At 43.6% G+C, this 24,117-nt stretch overlaps 1 protein-coding gene across 8 annotated transcripts in view; it reads left to right on the top strand.

Annotated features, from left to right (window-relative positions):
- The window catches only part of ELF2 (E74 like ETS transcription factor 2), a 132,229-nt gene that overhangs the window by 6,644 nt on the left and 101,468 nt on the right, over positions 1–24,117 (top strand). For 2 of the 8 annotated variants that reach the window (XM_055275937.2, XM_063638204.1), the window contains one exon: positions 2,532–2,672. The exons of 5 other annotated variants lie outside the window; for them this stretch is intronic. The gene's annotated coding sequence lies outside the window, so the exon portion shown is untranslated. Of the gene's footprint in view, positions 1–2,531; positions 2,673–21,838; positions 21,860–24,117 lie in introns of those variants that run through there. One more of the 8 variants, XM_063638205.1, reaches the window with a different exon arrangement.

The following is a 24,117-nucleotide window of genomic DNA, read 5'->3' as shown; positions in this document are numbered from 1 at the left end:
GGCGTGGTGGCTCACACCTGTAATGTCAGCACTTTGGGATGCTGAGGTGGGCGGATCTTGAGGTCAGGCATTCCAGACCAGCCTGGCCAATGTGGTGAAACCCCATCTCTACTAAAAATACAAAAATTAGCCAGGTGTGATGGTGTGCACCTGTAGCCCCAACTACTTAGGAGGCTGAGGCAGGAGAATCGCTTGAACCCGGGAGGCAGAGATTGCAGTGAGCTGAGATCACGCCACTGCACTCCAGCCTGGGCAACAGAGTGAGACTCCATCTCAAAAAAAAAAAAAAAAGGGTGATTGAGAGCTTTTAAAGTGTAATTAGTTTAAATTTTGATGAAGTGTGGTATCTAAATTTTTTCTTTTATAGATCATACTTTTGTTGTCTTATGTGAGAACTCTGCCTAATCCAAGATCTTGAGATTTTTCTGCTTTCTAGAAGATTTATAGTTTTAACAGTTAGATTTTATCATCTATTTTGAATTAATTTCTGTGTATGGTGAGAAATAAGGTTCTAAATTCATCTTTTACATACAGATTGTTCTGTCAACCTAAATAAAAGACAGTCCCTCTGAAAGAAAACAATATTTATTCAGGAATGGGCATTATAATGGGAATATGCATATCATAGTAAACTATGTGCATATTCAAGTAAACTATGTGCATATTCAGGGAAGTAAAGGAAGACATAGTTTTTTTTTTTTTTTTGAGACGGAGTCTCGCTCTTTCGCACAGGCTGGAGTGCATTGGCGAGATCTCAGCTCATGGCAAGCTCCGCCTCCCGGGTTCATGCCATTCTCCTGCCTCAGCCTCCCGAGTAGCTGGGACTATAGGTGCCTGCCACCACGCCCAGCTAGTTTTTTGTATTTTTAGTAGAGACAGGGTTTCACCGTGTTAGCCAGGATGGTCTCGATCTCCTGACCTCATGATCCGCCCGCCTCGGCCTCCCAAAGTGCTGGGATTACAGGCATGAGCCACTGTGCCCGGCCAAGACATAGATTTTTAAAGGAAAAATGAGGAAGATTACATCATTGTTTTAAATCAGTTGTGTTTGGCTATAAAGATCAGTGACAAGAGTGGTGCCAGTCTGAGGTTGGACATGAAGTTACTGGGCAGATATCCTTGCAGAAGTATTTTTTTGTGTAAGACTGCGATTGCCTGATTGCCTTTGTGTAGGTTGTGGCCTTTATGGGTTTTTTTGTGATAGTTTTTTTTTTTTTTTCCTTTTTGAGATGTAGTCTCGCTCTGTTGCCCAGGTTGGAGTGCAGTGGTGTGATCTCGGCTTGCTGCAACCTCTGCCTCCTGGGTTCAAGTGATTCTCCTGCCTCAACTTTCCACGTAGCTGGGACTACAGGCCTGCACCACCACGCCTGGCTAATTTTTGTATTTTTAGTAGGAATGGGGTTTCACCATTTTGGCCAGGTTGGTCTCGAACTCCTGACCTCAAGTGATCTGCCTGCCCTGGCCTCCCAAAGTGCTGGGATTACAAGCGTGATCTGCCTGTCTTGGCCTCCTAAAATGCTGGGATTACTGGCGTGAGCCACCATGCCCGGGCAATAGTTATTTTTTTTTAAATCAGTTATTCATGCATGAGAACCCTCTTTGATGGCCTTCCCTGGCTCCATTTGTCAGGGCTTTTAACACAAATGACCCAATTTTAATTCTAACAACTTTCACTTTTCCCCCTTTTGATTAAAATCTTTCTTTGGACCCAGGCACAGTGGCTCATGCCTGTAATCCTGGCGCCTTTGAGAGGCAGAGGCAGGAGGATTGCTTGAGCCCAGGAGTTTGAGACCCACCTGGGCAACATGGCAAGACCCTGTCTCTAAAAAAACAAATAAAACAAAAGGGATCTTTCTTTGGAAGCATCACTGATCAATCATCTTGTAGTTAGGTTTTAATTATCTTTAGATGCCAGGATGGACCTGTCCTGGGTTGTTGGTATGGTCCCATGTTGGAGGGAGTGCTTGTCAAACTAGGAGTCAGTGTCAGGACCCTTTCAGTCACATTTGAGCAACAAAGGAAATTTGCAGGGAGTGATTCTCAGGCTAAGTCTGCCGGGAATCCATTATTAAGATCAGTTTTTGTCTGTTCCTTAAATGTAGGCTATCATCGCAGGGTTTAGGGCCAGCCCAGTATAATTCTGTTGGGTCAGTATAGTTCTGTACTTCTACAGAAATGTAACAAATAACATGTACAAAGTTTAAAAAGGAAAATACAAAGTAAAATTAATAGTAATATAATACCAGTTTACATAATGGTTTTGAGCCATGAAGCTAGACCTAAAGGCAGTCAGTTGAATAAACCAAGTGACCATGGAGAACTAGATCAGACCTGTTGTAACCATGTGATCTGTTTTCTTATTTTGCATATGAGTCTCAACTTCCTCAAAGGAATTTGTCCAGGTAAATCATGTAGTATTAGTAATAGCACAGACATTTCTTTACTTAACCAATAGCTAATGCAGAGCAATGTTATCATTCGGTATTCCATAACTGGGTTGAATTAAAGCAGAGTGTGGATAATTTTTTTAGGGATGTTGCCAGAGTCACCCACTAGGTGGACTGAAGGATCTCTTAGGTCAAGTTCTGTCAAGTTACCAGCAGAAGCTACTGATTATGAAATTTCAGTTACAACATTATCTTGCCAAGTGAAAAAGCTACGCCTTAAGAGGGGTAAGAGTCTCCCCTTGTTCAGTTATCTTGGGAAAAGCTGCCTACAGTGCGGAACCATCGACTTCTCATCCTGGCTTGCAGTTTGAATGTCTCTGGTTAAGGCATTGGGCAGTTCGGTGAACTTTTCTGTGTGGCTCAGACTTCGAGTACCAGACTTGTCCCTTAAAATTCATCGAGTTTCAGCTTATAGGGCCTCAGGAACAGAGCAATTTCTGTTTTAATAATTCTGTGGAAGAAAGTTGGATTGGAGGAACCTAGAATAATTTAGGATCTAGGCTAGTTTGCAGGTAGATAATAAAAACTCAAATACAGTGTACAGGGCTACAGTCTTAATAACAGATACAGTATAGCTTTTCTTTAGAAACATAACTTTTTATAGTCATGCCAGTTTCTACCAGAGATAATCAGAATAAGACAAATTTGCTTATAAAATAGTTTTATTAATTTTTTGTCTGATTATTTACATAAATGCAGCAAGAATAGCTGTTGACCACAAAGAAATCTCAGATTTACAAACCTTTCAAGACTAGGAAGCCAAACCGAGGCAGGCATTAGATTTCGCCTACAGCCTTAAGGTTCCTGGGCTGGCCAAGAAGTGACAGATTATATTCTCTCACTGTAGGGATGGGAACACCTGAACCCAGACGTTGTGTGTGCATTCTTAAATATGATATTCCAGTCAAAGTCTTGGTGATATAACTAATGTTTCTAACTGTATCCTGTTACAAAGAGAGCAAATTTTTATGAACTTGTGCTAACAACCCTATATTATCATAAAAATAAGAAGACTCATGAATAGTTTCTGAATTTTACTTAACCAATATCTAATGCAGAGGGATCAAGTAGGGAGAAAAAGTAAATGCTTTCACTTTTGTTGAGGTAAGTATTATCTTACCAAATTACTGTAAATGATTGATACTTTAAGAGAAAAAGTTTTCTTAAATCTGGAAAATTGAACATTTAAGTAAAGAACCAACAATGTTTCAAATAAAAGTCATAAAAACATCATTGATTATTTAATCTCATATTTTATTTTATTTTATTTTTTTGAGACAGAGTCTTGCACTCTCGCCCAGGCTGGAGTGCAGTGGTGCGATCTCGGCTCACTGCAAGCTCTGCCTCTTGGGTTCACGCCATTCTTCTGTCTCAGCCTCCTGACTAGCTGGGATTACAGGTGCCCACCACCACGCCCAGCTAATTTTTTGTGTTTTTAGTAGAGACGGGGTTTCACCATGTTAGCCAGGATGGTCTCGATCTCCTGACCTTGTGATCCACCCGCCTCGGCCTCCCAAAGTGCCGGGATTACAGGTGTGAGCCACCGCACCCGGCCTAATCTCATATTTTGTGTTGCTTAATCTTAATTAGCAGTTTTTCTAACTAATCAGTTTCTTCATTAGAATTCTGGAAAATTTTCAGTCCATTGAGCTTAAAGTTATTGGAAATGTATATTTAAGAGTACAAGTCTTTTCCGTGAATCTGATTGCAGATATTTTTATTTTTATTTATTTTTAAATTTTATTTATTTATTTTTTGAGACAGAGTTTCACTCTGTCACCCAGGCTGGAGTGCAGTGGCCTGATGTCGGCTCACTGCAACCTCCACCTCCCGGGTTCAAGTGATTCTTGTGTCTCAGCTTCCCAAGCAGCTGGGATTACAGGCGCATACCACTACCTTGGCTTATTTTTGTATTTTTAGTAGAGACTAAAGACTAAAATTTAAGTAAAGACCAGAGACTAAAGACTAAAATTTTGTATTTTTAGTAGCCATATTGGCCAGGCTGGTCTTGAACACCTGACCTCAGTTGATCCGCCCGTCTCGGCCTTCCAAAGTGCTGGGATTATAGGCGTGAGCCACCATGCCCAGCCTGTTTTTAGAGAAGAATCAAAACTGTGAATGATGAAGGTTTAGAATAGCCATGGTTAAAAATCTGATGAAGTTCATTATAATCAGCAATTGACAAAGAAATTCAGTTATTTTTGTGGCATGTAACATATACTAGAATTATGACTGATGACATACTAGATTTCCAAGAGTTTTATATACTTTTGGAATATTCATATTAATATCATATAAATAAATGTAACTGAAAGAAGATCTAGAATCACTTATTTGTCAATGCTTTCCATATAATTCAGCATATCAAATAAGCCTGATTTAGTTCAGTGTCTCTGTTTCAGAAATCTTTGAGAAGGTCCAGTGCCTTGTGGAACATCCTTAGTTTGAGGTCAAGAAAGACTTATTTATTTTTTATTTTTTTGAGACGGAGTCTTGCTCTGTTGCCCAGGCTGGAGTGCAGTGGTGCAATCTCAGCTTACTGCAACCTCTGCCTCCGGGATTCAAGTGGTTCTCCTGCCTCAGCCTCCCGGGTAGCTGGGATTACAGGCGTGAGCCACTGCGCCTGGCCTAATTTTGTATTTTAAGTAGAGATGGGGTTTCTGCATGTTGGTCAGGTTGGTCTCGGACTCTGACCTCAGGTGATCCATCCACTTCGGCCTCCCAGAGTGCTGGGATTACAGGCATGAGCCACCGCGCCAAGCCAGAAGACTTAATTTAGAACTTCATCCTGGGGAAGTTTACCAAAGATGTCAAAAGGTGTAAAACACCTGATCAAAACAGAATCATAGGTCACTGAAATAATAGTCATTAATTTAACCACAGTAATAATCAAAAGATTTCAAAAGCAATACAGAAAGTTACATGGATGGGAAACAAACAAACAAAAAACCAAAACCCTTAACCCTTCTAAAGCCCAGTTTTCCTAAGTAACCAAAAACTCTAATAAAGACAGCATGAAATATAGGGATTATCTTCATAAACTGCAAAATCTTTGTTTCTTGGGCCAGTTAACAAAAAGGCAAAGAAAACTGCCTGCAATGAGATCGCTTCTCCTAATGGGAAACCCATTTAGATAATCTGGCAGTTGGACCTGATGAAAAATTACTTGACACAGGAAGAATGTGTGTCCAGGGTTATGAGTGTACACCATATTATAGAGAAATGTAAACAAGAAAACTAGTACCTTGAGCAGGAAATACATGGCTCTTAGTAAAATCATGGGAAATTCTGGGTTAAATGGAGCAATTCAGACACATCATGAAAAGCCAATACAGAATTGCTCTAAACTGTAAAGCTGCAGTTCAGAAGATGTTTAAAAATTTAAAGAAACAGATTTCTGAAATAAACATAGAAACCTCTTGCAATTTTTACTAAGAACAGATCAAGACTTCAAGAAAAGCTTGTTTTAACACAGGGGACCAAAATTTTAGGTATTTGTTGTTGTTTTTGAGACAGGGTCTCATTCTGTTGCCTAGGCTAGAGTGCAGTGGCATAGTCTTGGCTCACTGCAATCTCTACTTCCCAGGTTCAAGTGATTCTCCTGACTGAGCCTCCAGAGTAGCTGGGACTACAGGCGCATGCCACCACGCCCAGCTAATTTTTGTATTTTTTTAGTAGAGATGGTGTTTCTCTATGTTGTCCAGGCTGGTCTCGAACTCCTGACCTCAGGTGATCCACCCGCCTCTGCCTCCCAAAGTGCTGGGACTACAGGCGTGAGCCACCGTGCCTGACCAAAGCTAAACTTTTAGAAAGACTTGCAACTAATTTTCTTTTATTTATAGCCAACTTAATCATATGAAAGATCTTCGTTCCTTCCTCCTTCCTTCCTCCCTCCCTCCCTTCTTTTCTTCCTTCCTTCTCTCTTTCCCTCCCTCCATCCCCCCGCTTTCTCTTTCTCTTTTTCTTTTTCTTCTCCTTCTTCCTTCCTTTCTTTCTCTCCTTTCTCTTTTCTTTCTTTCTCTCTCTCTCTCTTTCTTTCTTTCTTTCTTTCTTCTTTCTTTCTTCCTTCCTTCCTTTCTCTCTCTCTCTGTCTCTCCCTCTCTCCCTCCCTCCCTCCTTCTCTCTCACCCCTCCCTCCCTTCCTTCTTTCTCTTTCTCTTGCCCTTGCCCCTTTCTTTCTTTCTTTCTTTCTTTCTTTCTTTCTTTCCTTTCTTTCCTTTCTTTCCTTTCTTTCCTTTCTTTCCTTTCTTTCCTTTCCTTTCCCTTCCTTCCTTCCTTCCTTCCTTCCTTCCTTCCTTCCTTCCTTCCTTCCTTCCTCCTTTCCTTTCCTTTCCTCTCTTTCGTTTCTCTTTCTCACCCCTCCCTCTGTCTCTCCCTCCCTCCTTCCTTCCTACTTCTTTTTTTTTTTTTGATAGAGGGACTCATTCTGTCTCCACTGCGATCACGCCTCACTGTAGGCTCAACTTTGCGGGCTCAAGTGATCCTCCCACCTCAGCCTCCTGAGTAGCTGAGACTACAGGCACATGCCAGTGTGTCTGGCTAGTTTTTGTATTTTTTGTAGAGACAGGGTTTCACTGTGTTGAACAGGCTGGTCTTGAACTCCTGGGCTCAAGTGGTCTGGCTGCTTCTGCCTCCCAAAGTGCTGGGATTACAGGCATGAACCTCTGTGTCTGGCCCACACACAAAATTTCTTTAATAAATTCATCTTTCACAAGCCTTCCACAGCTTAATCAGATCTTCCACAACATTCTTGGGCCTTTAGCTTTGTCCTATACTTTCTTAAATAACCTGTTATTTTACTTTAGGACACAGTTTACTTTATTTTTTCCTTATCATTTTGAAAAGTTATTCTCCTTTTAACCCTCCTCACCAAAATTACATCCTTATAACTTTTTTTATATCTCTCTGTCCTGCTTACTGAGTCCTTTTTATATTATTTCCTTCCTAAATATTATGTTTTGAAATAACCTTAAATAACCTCTGAATTTATTCTTTTTTCTCAATGAATAATACATTCTTATGCTTTTCTCATAATTTTTCTCATCAAAGCCACATGTTTTTTGTTACACTTCATATACAGAATTATATACATTAGTTAGAATTTCTAACTTAGTAATCTTGATTTTTAATGAAAACCTAGAAAGCAAGAAATTTTGAACTGTCTATCATATATCAGTATTTTATAGATGAGAATCATTTTATATATTTTTTTATTTTTTGAGTTAGGGTCTCTCACTATTGCCCAGCCTAGAGTCCAGTGACATGATCATAGCGTACTATAACTTGAACTCTGGGGTCAAGGGATCTTCCTGTCTTAGCCACTGGAGTAGCTGAGATTACAGGAGTGTGCTATCATGCCTGGCTAATTTAAAATTTTTTTTGTAGAGACAGAGTCTTGCCATGTTGCTTAGGCTAGTCTTGGACTCTTGGCCTTAAGTAATCCTCCTATTTCAGCCTTTGAAAGTGCTGGGATTGCAGGTGTGAGCCACTATGCCTAGACTTTTAAATATTTTTTACAAACATTCTCCATAACATAATTTTGTGTGTATTAATAGACCGAAATATATTCAGTCTTTCTATAAGATTTAAGAAGGCAAGAACAAATGTATTTATGTTCAGCAATTGGTGTTTCAGTATTTTTCCTTATTTGGAAATGATCTGGACATTTAATGAGTATTTATCACTAAATTTAACATAATTTTAATATTTCAAATTGTGTGAAAAGTTCATTTATAAACATTTATCCCATTTGCATTTACATACTTTATTTATTTCCGAGACGGAGTCTTGCTCTGTCGCCCAGGCTGGAATGCAGTGGCACCATCTTGGCTCACTGCAACCTCCACTTCCTGGGTTCAAGCAGTTCTCCTTCCTCAACCTTCCGAGTAGCTGGGATTACAGGCACCCGTCACCACACCAGCTAATTTTTGTATGTTTAGTAGAGATAGGGTTTCACCGTGTTGGCCAGGCTGGTCTTGAACTCGCTGGTCGTGAACTCCTGACCTTGTGATCTGCCCTCCTCGGCCTCCCAAAGTGCTGGGATTTCAGGCGTGAGCCACCGTGCCTGGCTCATAATTTGTTATTTTTTTAATTTTAATTTTTTGTTTTTTGAGACAGAGTTTCGCTCTTGTTGCCCAGGCTGGAGTGCAATGGCATGATCTCGGCTCACCACAGGATTACAGGCATGCGCACCATGCCCGGCTAATTTTGTTTTTGAGACAGAGTCTCGCTCTGTTGCCCCAGCTGGAGTGCAGTGGTGCGATCTCAGCTCGCTGCAACCTCTGCCTCCCGGGTTCAAGCGATTCTTCCTGCCTCAGCCTCTTGAGTAGCTGGGACTACAGGCGTCCGCCACCACGCCCAGCTAATTTATTGTATTTTTAGTAGAGTTGGGGTTTCACCGTGTTAGCCAGGATGATCTTGATCTCCTGACCTTGTGATTGACCCGTCTTGGCCTCCCAAAGTGCTGGGATTACAGTGCGCCTGGCCTAATTTTGTATTTTTAGTAGAGATGGGGTTTCTCCATGTTGGTCAGGCTGGTCTTGAACTCCTGACCTCAGGTGATCCGCCCACCTCAGCCTCCCAAAGTGCTGGGTTTACAGGCGTGAGCCACCGCGCACGACCTACTCATAATTTTTTTTTTTTTTTACCAGTTTTACGTGGACTATTTGTGAGAACTGAGATATTAGACAAAGCTAGTCGTCATTCAGGTTACTTTCCTGTTCGCCCTTTTCATAGCCTAAGAATATCACATGTTAACCTAAGAAAGAACCTTAAAGTTAAATGTATGGAGATTTTGTTGATAACTCAGAAGATACAGCTGTTTTCATTAAATAAACACTATTTAATTAGTCTTATCAAAGAGCTTCACAAATAAAAGACTTCTGTTTTTAGGCTGGTTTTATAGTTTTGTAACCTGTGTCAATCATGACATCCTAAAACATTTAGCAGAAACAAATTCTAACTAGTAAAACCAGGCAAAAATGTATGCTGACAGTTCTGAAGATGTTCCTATTTTTATTTCATCAACAAATTTAAAACCAGCTTATTTATCAAAGATTTAAATTATGTGAATTAAAAAGGTATTTGGGTTAATTCCTATGTAAGCACTCACTTATCTAAACCAATCTGAATAGAATTCCTTAAGGAATTTCTGGCTGTATACACAATACGCAACATAATATATGTACATAGGTATAAACACTGCTAAACATATCTAGGCACACGTGTGTGTATGCACACATGGAGACACACACAGAGAGATCTTACTGCATTCACTTTAGAATTTTATTTTTATTTTCTTTTATTTATTTATTTTGAGATGGAGTGTCACTCTGTTGCCCAAGCTGGAGTGCAATGGCACTGTCTCAGCTCACTGCAACCTCCACCTCCCGAGTTCAAGACATTCTTCTGTCTCAGCGTCTGGAGCAGCTGGGATTACAGGTGTGAGCCACTATGCCTGGCTAATTTTTGTATTTTTAGTAGAGTTGGGGTTTCAGCATGTTGACCAGGCTGGTCTCAAACTCCTGATCTCAAGTGATCCACCCGCCTCGGCCTCCCATAGTGCTAGGATTACAGGTGTGAACCACCACCCCAGGCAAATATGATAAAATATTTTAAATCTCCCGTATATTTTGTGAGGGAAAGACAGGGTCAGTGTTTCTTCCAATGACCCTTTTTCAAGATCATTCCTGATGATTATGGTTTTATTGTCCTCTAAAAGTTGCTGCGGGGTTGAAATTTATGTTTTGAGTTGTTTTATCTTGTTTGTAACTTTCTGTAATCTTCCTCATCACTACCATCAACTGATCTTCAGGTCATGAAGTCTTGTCATTTCGTACAGGATTACAAATTACTTGTACTATGGTCTCCATGAAATAGTTTCTATTATTATTCTCTTTTTACACATGAGTCTGAGATCTGGAGAAGATAAATACCTTGCTGTGCAGAAAAGAGTTAACATAGTAGGTCTGAGATAGCTATTCTTAGAAAGGTCTGCTTGCAAGATTGGCCATTGGCTGGCATCTGAGAACTTGGCTCTCACAGTGTTCCCGGTAACTGACTACAGGCACCCACCACCATGTCCGGCTAATTTTTTGTATTTTTAGTAGAGACAGGGTTTCACCGTGTTAGCCAGGGTGGTCTCAATCTCCTGACCTCGTGATCTGCCCGCCTTGGCCTCCCAAAGTGCCAGAATTACAGGCGTGAGCCACCGCACCTGGCCATGTTGCTGCATTTTTGTTGCTAAGGGAAAAGTAAGCTCTGTGTGATCTCTCATGGGAAGGAGAGATCATAAGGAAGTCTGTAAATGGTTCCTCCAGATTCCACCTGTGAATTTTTCCCTTAGGACCTGCTGTGTGTGTGTGTGTGTGTGTGTGTGTGTGTGTGTGTATATATATATATATATATATGAGAGAAGATCTTGCTCCGTCACTCAGGCTGGAGTGCAGTGGTGCGATCATGGCTCACTGAAGCCTTGATCTCCTGGGCTCAAGTGATTCTCCCACCCCAGCCTCCTGAGTAGCTGGGACTACAGGCATGTACCACCATGCCTGGCTGATTTTTAAAAATTTTTTTGTAGAGATGAGGTCTTGCTATGTTACCGAGACTAGTCTTAAACTCTTGAGGTCAAGGAATCCTCCTGCTTTGGCCTCCGAAAGTGCTGGGATTACAGGCATGAGCCATTGCACCTGACATGTACATTTTTTTTTCTTTTTTTTTTTTTTTGAGATGGAGTCTCACTCTGTCGCCTAGGCTGGAGTGCAGTGGTGTGATCTCGGCTCACTGCAACCTCTGCCTGCCGGGTTCAAGCAATTCTCCTGCCTCAGCCTCCTGAGTAGCTGGGACTACAGGCACATACCACCACACCTGGCTAACTTTTGTATTTTTTAGTAGAGATGGGGTTTCACCATATTGGCCAGGCTGGTCTTGGACTCCTGACCCAAAGTGCTGGGATTACAGGTGTGAGCCACCCTGCCTGACCGACTTGTACATTCTTACTACAGCCATAAGTACAACTATATGCTGAGTTGTGTAAGTCCTAGAAAATCTCCAAGTGTAGGGGTGATCTGTGAGACCCTTGACACACCCCTTCAGACTAAAAGGGATCCTGTCCAGCTGAGGCTGAAGATTTAACCTCTGTGGAAGAGGTTTTAACCACTGTGAAGAGGTTTATTTCCTTTTGCCTGGTGATTAGAGTCCCAAGTGTAACAGAGATCATAGTTAGTCCTTCAAATAAGAATAAGCATACTTTTGTTCATTGATTCATTCATCATATATTCTACAGACCCATAAGTGCCTGTGTTCTGGGCCATGTGGAGGAAGACTAAACCTTGGCTTCATTAGATAAAGGGAGATAATCGTGTAAATAGTTTAGACCTCTAACTGGGAAAGTAGGTGTACTTTTGCCCCCTAGTTGCTTTTGCAGGGGACTTTTTTACTTCACAGAATCATGGAAAAAAAAATTATGTTTTAGTTCTTTTATTTGAAATATGGGTGAACTTGATTTAGGGTATAAGACCTATATCTGATAATCTTTGTTTCTTGATAATGCAGAATTTGAGACCAACATTTCTTTCTAGAAAACAAACAAGCTCAACCCTTAAAAGAGTAAAGGAGAAAGAGAATTGCTGATACTGCCACTCTGTCCCTAAGGCCTTCAGAAATTGTATTAGAGAATTAGTGAGCTAAAGAATTTTCTCATACACACACAAACCTTTTTTTTGGAAAGGGAAAAAAATCTGTATGCTTACCTAGATAAGATACATGTAATTTCCATTTAAGATATTTTAAGGCCGTGTGCGGTGGCTCACGCCTGTAATCCCAGTGCTTTGGGAGGCCAAGGCGGGTGGATCATGAGGTCAGGAGTTTGAGACCAGCCTGACCAACATGGTGAATCCCCGTCTCTACTAAAAATACAAAAATAAGCTGGGCATGGTGGCGTGCACCTGTAATCCCAGCTACTTGGGAGGCTGAGGCAGGAGAATTGCTTGAACCCGGGAGTCAGAGGTTGCAGTGAGCCGAAATTGCGCCACTGCACTCCAGCCTGGGCGTGGTGGCTTGCGCCTGTAATTCCAGCACTTTGGGAGGCCAAGGTGGGCGAATCACGAGGTCAAGATATCGAGACCATCGTGGCCAACATGGTGAAACCCCATCTCTACTAAAAATACACAAATTAGCTGGGCATGGTGGCATGCAGCTGTAGTCCCAGCTGTTCGGGAGTCTGAGGCAGGAGAATCACCTGAACCCAGGAGGTGGAGGTTGCAGTGAGCTGAGATGGCGCTACTGCACTCTAGCCTGGTGACAGAGTGAGACTCCGTCTCAAAAAAAAAAAAGAAAAATAAAATTTAAGCCTTCTTTTTTTTTTTTTTTTTTTTTTTTTAAGAGAGAAGTCTCACTCTTATCCCCCAGGTTGAGTGTAATGGCTCGATCTCGGCTCACTGCAACCTCCGCCTCCTGCTTTCAAACAATTCTCCTGCCTCTGCCTGCGCCTGGCCTGCAGGCTATGCTATAGTATCTTCCACATCTGTCATTGAGGCTACTACTCTGCCCCCCTCCACTACCTCTCAGCAAGCCGAACTCATTGCCTTAACTCGAGCCCTCAGTCTAGCAAAGGGACTATGCGTCAATATTTATACTGACTCTAAATACGCCTTCCGTATCTTGCACCACCATGCTGTTATATGGGCAGAAGGAGGATTCCTTACCACACAAGGGTCCTCTTTCGTTAATGCCACTTTAATAACTCTTCTCGAGGCCGCTTTATTTCCATAGGAAGCTGGAGTCATTCACTGCAAAGGCCATCAAAAGACATGAGATCCCATCGCTCAGGACAATGCTTATGCTGATAAGGTAGCTAAAAAAGCAGCTGGAGTTCCAACTTCTATCCCTCAGGGCAGTTTTTCTCCTTCTCTGGCCACTCCCACCTACTCCTCCACTGAAACTTCCACCTATCAATCTCTTCCCACATAAGGCAAATGGTTCTTGGACCAAGGATCTCCTTCCAGGACCAAGGATCTCCTTCCAGCCTCACAGGCCCATTCTATTCTGTCATCATTTCATAACCTCTTCCATGTTGGTTACAAGCCGCTAGCCCATCTCTTAAAACATCTCATTTCCTTTCCGTCGTGGAAATCTATCCTCAAGGAAATCACTGCTCAGTGTTCCATCTGCTATTCTACTACTACTCAGGAATTTATCAGGCCCCCTCCCTTCCCTACACATCAAGCTCGGGGATTTGCCCCTGCCCAAGACTGGCAAATTGACTTTACTCACAGGCCTCTTGGTCTAGGTAGACACTTTCACTGGATGGATAGAGACCTTTCCCACAGGGTCTGAGAAGGCCACCACGGTCATTTCTTCCCTTCTGTCAGACATAATTCCTTGGTTTGGCCTTCCCACCTCTATACAGTCCGATAACGGACCGGCCTTTATTAGTCAAATCCCCCAAGCAGTTTCTCAGGCTCTTGGTATTCAGTGAAACCTTCGTACCCCTTACAGTCCTCAATCTTCAGGAAAGGTAAAATGGACTAATGGTCTTTTAAAAACACACCTCACCAAGCTCAGCCTCCAACTTAAAAAAAAAGGACTCTGTCAAGAATAGAGCCTACAGACTTGCCAACCAAGCAAGTAATTACGCTAAACCCCCTTGGACCCCCTTGGAAACTCGCTAATTAGATGTCCTGGGTACTCCCAATTCTTAGTCCTTTAATACCTGTTTTTCTCCTTCTCTTATTCCGTTTAGTTTTTCAATTCATATAAAACCGTATCCAGGCCATCACCAATAGTTCTGTACAACAAATGTTTCCATCACCAATCATTCTATATGACAAATGTTCCTTTTAACAACCCCACAATATCGCCCCTTACCACAAAATCTTTCTTCAGCTTAATCTCTCCCACTCTGGGTTCCCACGTCACCCCTAATCCTGCTTGAAGCAGCCCTGAGAAACATTGCCCGTTATTTCTCCATACCACCTCCAAAAATTTTTGCCACCCCAACACTTTACCACTAGTTTGTTTTATGTTATTTTTCTTATTAATATAAGAAGACAGGAATGTCAGGCCTCTGAGTCCAAGCTAAGCCATCATATCCCCTGTGACCTGCACGTATACATCCAGATGGCCTGAAGTAACTGAAGAATCACAAAAGAAGTGAAAATGGCCTGTTCCTGCCTTAATCAATGACATTACCTTGTGAAATTCCTTCTCCTGGCTCCTTCTGGCTCAAAAGCTCCCCCACTGAGCATCTGGTGACCCCCACCCCTGTCCGCCAGAGAACTACCCCCTTTGACTGTAATTTTCCATTACCTACCCAAAGCGTATAAAACGTTGCCACCCCTATCTGCCTTCTCTGACTCTTTCTCGGACTCAGCCCGCCTTCACCCAGGTGAAATAAACAGCCTTGTTGCCCACACAAAGCCTGTTTGGTGGTCTCTTCACACAGATGTGAGTTAAAGTTTTAACTTGTATTTCTATCCAGAGTATATTTAGAATCTTCTGATCCGTAGTCAGACGCGTTCGATCCATTGCACCACTGGCCCCGAGCTTATCCAGAGTATATTTAGATGATACTTTGCTGTTCAATTTTCACCATCATAAAACAGGTTGAACAAGTCTTCGTCGATTAGGTTATGCCTGGGAACCTGACTAGTCCAGTTATTTGGTTGAGGATTTCTAGAAATGTCAAAACGTGCCTGATAAGGGAAGCATCAAAATATCTCCAAAGGCCTGGGCACTGTGGCTCATGCCTGTAATTCCAGCACTTTGGGAGGCTGAGATGGGAGTATTGCTTGAAACCAGGAGTTTCAGACCTGCTTGGGCAACATAATGAGACCCTATCTCTGCAAAAAATGAAAAAAACCTCAGTTGGGTATGGTGGCATGTGCCTATAGTCCTAGCTACTCAGGAGCCTGAGGCAGGAGGATTGCTTGAGCCCATGAGGTTGAGGCTGCAGTGAGCTGTAATGTGATGCCACTGCACTCCAGCCTGGTTGACAGAGTGAGACCCAGTATCAAAAAAAAAAAAAAAAAAAAATTATACAGAATTTTGATGATGTCACAAATTATCTAAGTTCATTTCTTACCTCTGTGTGTGTGTATAAGAGAGAGATTAATGATATTTTAGTCAATGATGGATCAGATACACAACAGTACTGTAAGATTATAATACTTTAGTTTTACCCTTCCTTCCTTCCTTGCCTCCTTCCCTCCCTCCTACCCTCCCTCCTTTCTTTTCTCTGTCTCTCTCTCTCTCTCTCTCCTTTCTTTTTCTTTCTTATTCCCTCTGTCGCCCAGGCTGGAGTATAGTCGGCTCGCTACAGACTTCGTGCCTCCGGCTCCCGTCATTCTCCCGCCCCGGCCTGCGGCCTGCCTGGGATTGCCAGTGCGCGCCACCACCCCAGCCTGTTTTTTCTCCTTTGGCCGGAGACGCGGTTTCGCCATCTTGGCCGGGCTGGTCTCCAGCTCCTGACCTCGAGTGGTCTGCTTGCCTCGGCCTCCCGAGGTGCTGGGACTGCAGACGGAGTCTTGCTCACTCGGTGCTCGGTGATGCGCGGGCTGGAGTGCGGTGGCGTGGTCTTGGCTCGCTGCAGCCTCCGCCTCCCAGCCACCTGTCTTGGCCTCCCAGGGTGCTGGGATTGCAGCCTCTGCCTGACCGCCGCCCTGTCTGGGAGGTGGGGAGCGTCTCTGCCTGGCCGCCCATCGTCTGGGATGTGAGGAGCACCTCTGCCCGGCCGCCCTGTCTGGAAGGTGAGGAGCGCCTCTGCCCAGCCGCCACCTCGTCTAGGAAGTGAGGAGCGTCTCTGCCCGGCCGTCCATCGTCTGGGATGTGAGGAGCGCCTCTGCCGGGCCGCCCATCGTCTGGGATGTGAGGAGCGCCTCTGCCCGGTCGCCCATCGTCTGGGATGTGAGGAGCGCCTCTGCCCGGCCGCCCATCGTCTGGGATGTGAGGAGCGCCTCTGCCCGGCCGCCACCCCGTCTGGGAAGTGAGGAGCGCCTCTGCCCGCCCGCCCCGTCTGGGAAGTGAGGAGTGCCTCTGCCGGGCTGCCCCGTCTGGGAAGTGAGGAGCACCTCTGTCCGGCCGCCCCGTCTGGGAAGTGAGGAGCGCCTCTGCCCGGCCGCCCATCATCTGGGATGTGAGGAGCGCCTCTGCCTGGCCGCCCCGTCTGGGAAGTGAGGAGCGCCTCTGCCCGGCCGTCCGGTCTGGGAAGTGAGGAGAGCCTCTGCCGGGCCGCCCCATCTGGGAAGAAGTGAGGAGTGTCTCTGCCCGGCCGCCCCGTCTGGAAAGCGAGGAGCGCCTCTGCCCGGCTGCCCCATCTGGGAAGCGAGGAGCGCCTCTGCGCGTCTGGGATATGAGGAGCGCCTCTGCCCGGCCGCCCCATCTGGGAAGTGAGGAGCGCCTCTGCCCGGCCGCCCAGCGTCTGGGATGTGAGGAGCGCCTCTGCCCGGCCGCCCTGTCTGGGAAGAAGTGAGGAGCGCCTCTGCGCGGCCGCCCCGTCTGGGAAGAAGTGAGGAGCGCCTCTGCCCGGCTGCCCCGTCTGGGAAATGAGCGCCTCTGCCCGGCCGCCCCATCTGGGATGTGTGGAGCCCCTCTGCCTGGCTGCCACCCCGTCTCGGAAGTGAGGAGCGCCTCTGCTCGGCCGCCCCGTCTGGGAAGTGAGCGCCTCTGCCCTGCAGCCCTATCTGGGATGTGAGGAGCGCCTCTGCCTGGCCGCCCCTTCTGGGATGTGAGGAGCGCCTCTGCCCGGCCGCCCATCGTCTGGGAAGCGAGGAGCGCCTCTGCCCGGCGGCCCCGTCTGGGAAGCAAGGAGTGCCTCTGCCCGGCCGCCCATCATCTGGGATGTGAGGAGCGCCTCTGCCCGGCCGCCCCGTCCGGGAAGTGAGGAGCCCCTCTGCCCAGCCGCCACCCCGTTTAGGAAGTGAGGAGCGTCTCTGCCCGGCCGCCCCGTCTGGGAAGTGAGGAGCGCCTCTGCCCGGCCGCCCCGCCTGGGAGGTCTACCACGGAGGCCAGAAGCAATGTGGGGGCTGGATGTGGTGGCTCACGCCTGTAGTCCCAGCACTCTGGGAGGCCGAGGCGGGTTGATCACTTGAGGCTAGGAGTTCGAGACCAGCCTGGCCAACATGGCGAAACATATGAAAAATACGACAGACAAACCAACCAACCCAGCGACAACAAAACAGGTCTACCCTGGAGTCATACTCTAATTTTTTCTATTTTCCTCCCTTTCTGATCTTTTATCCCACTTTCTTTTTCTTCCTCTTCCTTCTCCTTCTTCTTTGTCAAATAGAGGATTGAGTTATTATCAGTGATCCATACAAAGTCCCTCTCTCATTTATTTTCTTTAATTGCCATCCCCCATTTCTATTCCCCGTCTTCCCATATGCAACCTTCCTAATATGTTTGATATGCATCTTTTTGTTTGTATATATTTTTAGAAAATGTTTATTGTTTTGTGTGCAAAAAATAATAGTTTCACTGTACCTTTTCTATATTTAGATATGTTTAGATACACAAATACTTTCCATTGTGTTAGACTTGTCTATAGTATTCAGTATAGTAACATGCTGTACAGGTTTGGAGACTGGGAGCAATAAGCCATATTGTGTAGCCTAGGTGTGTAGGCAGGCTACACCATCTATGTCTGTGTAAGTACGCTCTATAAGGTTTGCACAATGACAAAATCCTTGGGTCCAAAATTGCCTAAGGATCCAAGGATGCCTTTCTTAGGATGTATTTCTGCCATTAAGCAATGCATCACTGTATGTGTATAGCGCATAAGAATATATGTATAAGATTAAGGCTGGGTGCGGTGGCTCATGCCTGAAATCCCAGCACTTTGGGAGGCTGAAGAGGGTAGATCATTAGAGGTCAGGAGTTCGAGACCAGCCTGGCCAACATGGTGAAACCCTGTCTCTACTAAAAGTACAAAAATTAGCCGGGCATGGTATGTGCCTGTAATCCCAGCTACTTGGGAAGCTGAGGCAGGAGAATTGCTTGAACACGTGAGATGGAGGTTGCGGTGAGCTGAGATCACACCACTGCACTCCAGCCTGGGTGATGGAGTGAGACTCTGTCTTTAACAACAACAACAACAACAAAAAATATATATCTATCTATGAATGAACATGTATGTTAATTGGATTACTCAATGTCAAGGCCATGAATATTTTAGCTGTTATTAGTCATGATATGAAACCATGTGTATACCACACAAGAATATATGTATAAGTTTGGCCGGGCATGGTGGCTCACGCCTGTAATCCCAGCAGTTTGGGAGGCCGAGGCGGGTGGATCACGAGGTCAGGAGATTGAGACCATCCTGGCTAACACGGTGAAACCCGGTCTCTACTAAAATACAAAAACAAAATTAGCGAGGTGTGGTGGCGGGCACCTGTAGTCCCAGCTACTCGGGAGGCTGAGGCAGGAGAATGGCGTGAACCCAGGAGGCGGAGCTTGCAGTGAGCTGAGATGGCGCCACTGCACTCCAGCCTGAGTAACAGAGCGAGACTCCATCCCCCAACGACTGCCCCCCCCCCGCCAAAAAAGAATATGTGTATAAGATTAATAACATATTAACTGGATAACTCAGTGTCAAGGCCATGAGTAAATAAGGATTTTGAGATATTGTTAGTTATGGTATGAGACTCTTGAAATGAAAAGTTATTTTTATGATTGGCAAGTTATATCACTTTCCAATTAGCCTCTTCAATCAATTTTTTCTTGTAAAATGAGCTGTAAGATCTCTTCCAGGTTAAAGAGCTTTCTTGCAACTTTTCTTTTTTTTTTTTTTTTTTTGAGACGGAGTCTTGCTCTGTCACCCAGGCTGGAGTGCAGTGGCGCGATCTCGGCTCACTGCAAGCTCCGCCTCCCGGGTTCACGCCATTCTCCTGCCTCAGCCTCTCCGAGTAGCTGGGACTACAGGCGCCCGCCACCACGCCCGGCTAATTTTTTGTATTTTTGGTAGAGACGGGGTTTCACCGTGGTCTCGATCTCCTGACCTCGTGATCCGCCCACCTCGGCCTCCCAAAGTGCTGGGATTACAAGCGTGAGCCACCGCGCCCGGCCTGCAACTTTTCTTATCCTGTTAATTTCTAGCGTCATTTTTAAATATCTGGATTAATTATTTAGTCCTAAAGTAAGTCTCATGATATCAGTGCTTGTTGCCAAAATTATTTATCCTCAGTTCTGGCCTATAAGCCTAAATTGTTAAAAACTATATAGTCCTTACACTTGGTTTTCCTCAAAATGACCTCATTCTCCTTCAAAAGCGAATTCTTTCTTCAAACAATTCATTAGTTTACTTTCTATCCTTGTAAAATGCTGTGTTAATGTTTGTCTTAACAAATAAGAATGACATCTAAATTTTTCATGAGTTGTAATTAGATTAGATTGCTTTTATCTTTTTCATTATTATTATTTATTATTATTACTTATAGAGATGCAGTCTCACTATGTTGTCCAGGTTAGTCTTGAACTCCTGGACTCAAGTGATCCTCTTGCCTTGGCCTCCCCAAAGTCTTGGCCCTACAGGTGTGATACACTCTGCCGGCCTTTTTAATTGTTGTTTTCTGACATGGGTCTTGCTGAATTGCTCAGGCTGGAGTGCAATGGCTGTTCTGAGGCATGATTCCACTACTGATCAGCATAAGAGTTTTGACCTGCTCAGTTTCTGACCTGAGCTGGTTTACCTCTTCTTAGGCGACCTGGTGATCCCCCTCTCCTTGGAGGTCACCGTACTGATGGTGAACTTTGTGTTGATATATGATTGGCATAGTGAACTACAGCTTAGAACTCCTGGACTCAAGCAATCCTCCTGCCGCAGTATCTGTAGTAGCTGAGATTGCATGGGGGTGCCACCACATCTGGTACTATATTCTCATCTGAATCTTTAGCAGTTTAATACAGCTCTGATGCTGCCCCTATACCATGTGAACCAAGAAGTATCTGAGACAGGTCTCAATCAATTTAGAAAGTTTCTTTTGCCAAGATGAAGGATGCACACCTGGGAGGTAGGTTTGTGCCTTTCTCCAAAGATGATTTTGAGGGCTTCAATATTTAAAGGGGAAAGAGGAAGAAAATTTTAAAAGGTGTAGGTAGATAAGAGACAAGCAGTTGCATTCTTTTGAGTCTTTGATCAGCCTGTCACTGAATACACAATTTACCTGTGAGAGGGGAGTAGAGGAATAGCCACTTAAGCCTCGTCTAGCTCAGCGAAAATCTGCATTTTTACATCAGAGGAAGAGTCACATATGCATTGGTGTCAGGTTAGCAGAGGGATGACTTAGAGCTCTTTTGTCCTGCACTCATGAAGATAAGCTATCAAAATACATTATCAGGGTAAAATTCAACATAACCATTTTAGTGTAAAGATCTTGAGGCCCACAAGGAATTTCCTAGTAGGCAAATTGTGAGGGAAGTATGTAGCTTTTTTTTTTTTAAATTGTTGTAGCTATCTTATTTAGGAATAAAATGGGAGGCAAGTTTGCCTGACACAGTTCCCAGCTTAGTTTTTCCTTTTGGCTTAGTGATTTGGGGGTCCTGAGATTTATTTTCCCTTTCACAACTAATATCTTAGGGTCTTGTATTATTAAAAAGATAATAACACATCAAATGACATTCATTTAATGCTTATAGTGTGTCAGGTAGTTTATGTAAAGAATGAAAAGAACTAGATACATCTACTTCTCGGAGTTGTTTTATACTATCTTATGGATGAGAAAATTTAAGTTAAAGGAGATTAAGTAACTGCCCAACATCAGGTAATTACTCAGCATTAAATAAGCCAAAACATAAAACATATGTATTGAGCACCTATTGTGTTTTGAAGATACAGTGGCTGATAGGCTTTTAACTGTTAAATCATACTAGCTCTTTAGTATTGTAACACAAAGAAAATGACTGAGGCAAGTTTGAATTTAGAGGTTTATTTTGCCAAGGTTGAGGATGTGCCCAGGCAAAAGGAACACAAAAATCACAGAACAGCTGTGACCTGTGCTTTTTCCAAAGAGGGTTTTGAGGGCTTCAACCTTTAAAGGGGAAAAAGGGGACAGTAGGGAAAGGGGAAAGAAAAAATAAAGAGGGGGAGAGTATAGTCACATTCTTGTGAGCTCACTAAATCCACATGTTGCATGTGAAAAGGAGTGGGTAGACTGAAAGTCAACTATGCATTCTTCTGGCACTCTATGAATCTGCATTTTACATAAGATAAAGTAAACAGAGGAAGCAGTCAAGTATGCCCTTGTTTTGGGTGAGTGGAGGAATAACTTCTAGTCCTGTGTTTGTCCTGTACCTGTGAAGATAAGCTTTTAATTTATATTGTCAGGGTGAAATTAAATAGAATTCTGTTTTAGGGTAAAGATCTTGGGCCCAGAAGGAATTTACTTGAGAGCAAATTGTGAAAGAGGCCCCCTGGTGAGGTATGTAGCCTTTTATCTTTGCAGCTATCTATTTAGGAACAAAGTGGGAGGCAGTTTTGCATGACTCAGTTTCCAAGCTTAACTTTTCCCTTTGGGATGGTGAGTTTGGAGGTTCCAAGATTTTTTCCTTTATTTATTTATTTATTTATTTATTTTTATTTTTTGAGACAGGGTCTCCCTCTGTTACTCAGGCTGGAGTGCAGTGGCACAATCTCAGCTCACAGCAACCTCTGCCTCCCAGGCTCAAGTGATCCTCCCGCCTCAGCCTTCTGAGTAGCTGGGACTACAGACGTGTGCCACCGTGTCTGACTAATTTTTGTATTTTTAGTAGAGATGGGGTCTCCCCATGTTGCCCACGCTGGCCTTGAATTCTTGGGGTCAAGCAATCTGCCTTCCTTGACCTCCCAAAGTGCTGGGATTACAGGTGTGAGCCACTGTGCCTGGCCTTTTCTTTTCATTTTATTATCCTTTCACAGTATATAGAGTATTGTCAAAATAGTCTTTATGTAATAAAGGGGATAATTATGCTTATTTTATAGGGCTGTTGTAAGGATGGAAATAATGCATAAAACTGCTTGTTTCAATAACTACAAAAATGTATGAGACTTTTGAGGCAGGAGAATGGCAGTGAGCAGAGATCGCGCCACTGCACTCCAGCCTGGGCGACAGACCAAGACTCTGTCTCAAAAAAAAAAAAAAAAGTATGAGACTATTGTTATTGATGTTGTATTTATATTAATATTACAACTATGTAAACTATATAAAATTCCTGTCGGACTTGATAATTTCAAAAGGGAAACAGGACAACTAAAATGTGAATTAGAAGTACTTAAAGCATTGATTTCATTATTAAAAATATTTAATTTCATCAGCTAAATGACTAAGGGTAATGGAGCTTTTTCACTGATCCTGTAGGCAGGAACCAGCTGTGAATTAAACTATACATAAGTGTAAATTACAAGGCTTTGCCTGGTGGCTCACACCTGTAATCCCAGCACTTTGGTTGGCTGAGGCAGGAGAATTGCTTGGGCCCAGGAGTTCAAGACCAACCTGGGCAACATAGGGAGACCCCATCTCTATAGAATAAAAAAAATTAGCTGGGCATGGTGGTGTGTGCCTGTGGTCTCAGCTACTTGTGCTGAGGTGGGAGGATCAGTTGAGCTTGGGAGGTTAAGGCTGCAGTGAGCCATGATTGAGCCATTGCATTCCAGCCTGGGCATCAGAGTGAGATCCCATTTCAAAAAAAAAAAAAAATGGTGTAGACTACAAACTACAATTCTTCTCATTCAGTGTCACGATAATACTGTTAATATTTGAATACAGATGTCTCCTTAATTCTAATTTTGTACATTGTCCTTTTTAAAGTCAAGTTTACTGAAGTTTAATTTACGTGTAGTAAAATTCACTCATATTTTTATGAGTGGAAAATTTGTACTATTTTGCAGTCACCACCACAATGAAGATAATACAATATTTCTTTCACCCCAGAGAGTTTCGTTGTACCCTTTTGAGATTAAATCCTTCCAACTGATCTATTTTCTATTTCTATAATTTTATCTTTTCTTGAATGTCATATAAAATAGAGTCACCCTTTCTGTTTCTGATCTGTTAGGTGTTTCAGATATGATTGGTGCAATAGCAAGTAAGATAATTGACCCTCATGCTGATACAGCTTGCTCACAAATTAAGACTTGTATTATGAGGCAATTAAATCAGAAAAAAGGACAACCTGTTAGAAAATTATAAAAAGAGAATTTGTCAAAGGGTTAGTAAATAGTATTTAATTTTCATATTTTCATGACAAACTATTCAGTTTTCATGACAAACTTTCTTTTTTTTTTTTTTTTTTTTTTTTTTTTGAGACGGAGTCTTGCTCTGTCGCCCAGGCTGGAGTGCAGTGGCGCAGTCTCGGCTCACTGCAAGCTCCGCCTCCCGGGTTCACGCCATTCTCCTGCCTCAGCCTCTCCGAGTAGCTGGGACTACAGGCGCCCGCCACCGCGCCCGGCTTATTTTTTTTAATACATTTAGTAGAGACAGGGTTTCACCATGGTCTCGATCTCCTGACCTCGTGATCCGCCCGCCTCGGCCTCCCAAAGTGCTGGGATTACAAGCGTGAGCCACCGCGCCTGGCCCGACAAACTTTCAAGAACCAATTCACGTGATCAGTTTTCACATATTGGGTGGGAAATTAATAAAATCAGTACCCTTTTTAAGCTCCTCTTTGGACCCTAGTTATAAAAATTAGGTAATTTATAATC

Source organism: Symphalangus syndactylus, chromosome 4 (genome assembly GCF_028878055.3).
Source record: "Symphalangus syndactylus isolate Jambi chromosome 4, NHGRI_mSymSyn1-v2.1_pri, whole genome shotgun sequence".
NCBI lineage: Eukaryota > Metazoa > Chordata > Mammalia > Primates > Hylobatidae > Symphalangus > Symphalangus syndactylus.
Note: the sequence above shows the minus strand (reverse complement) of the source record. Positions and strands in the feature narration are given on the sequence as shown.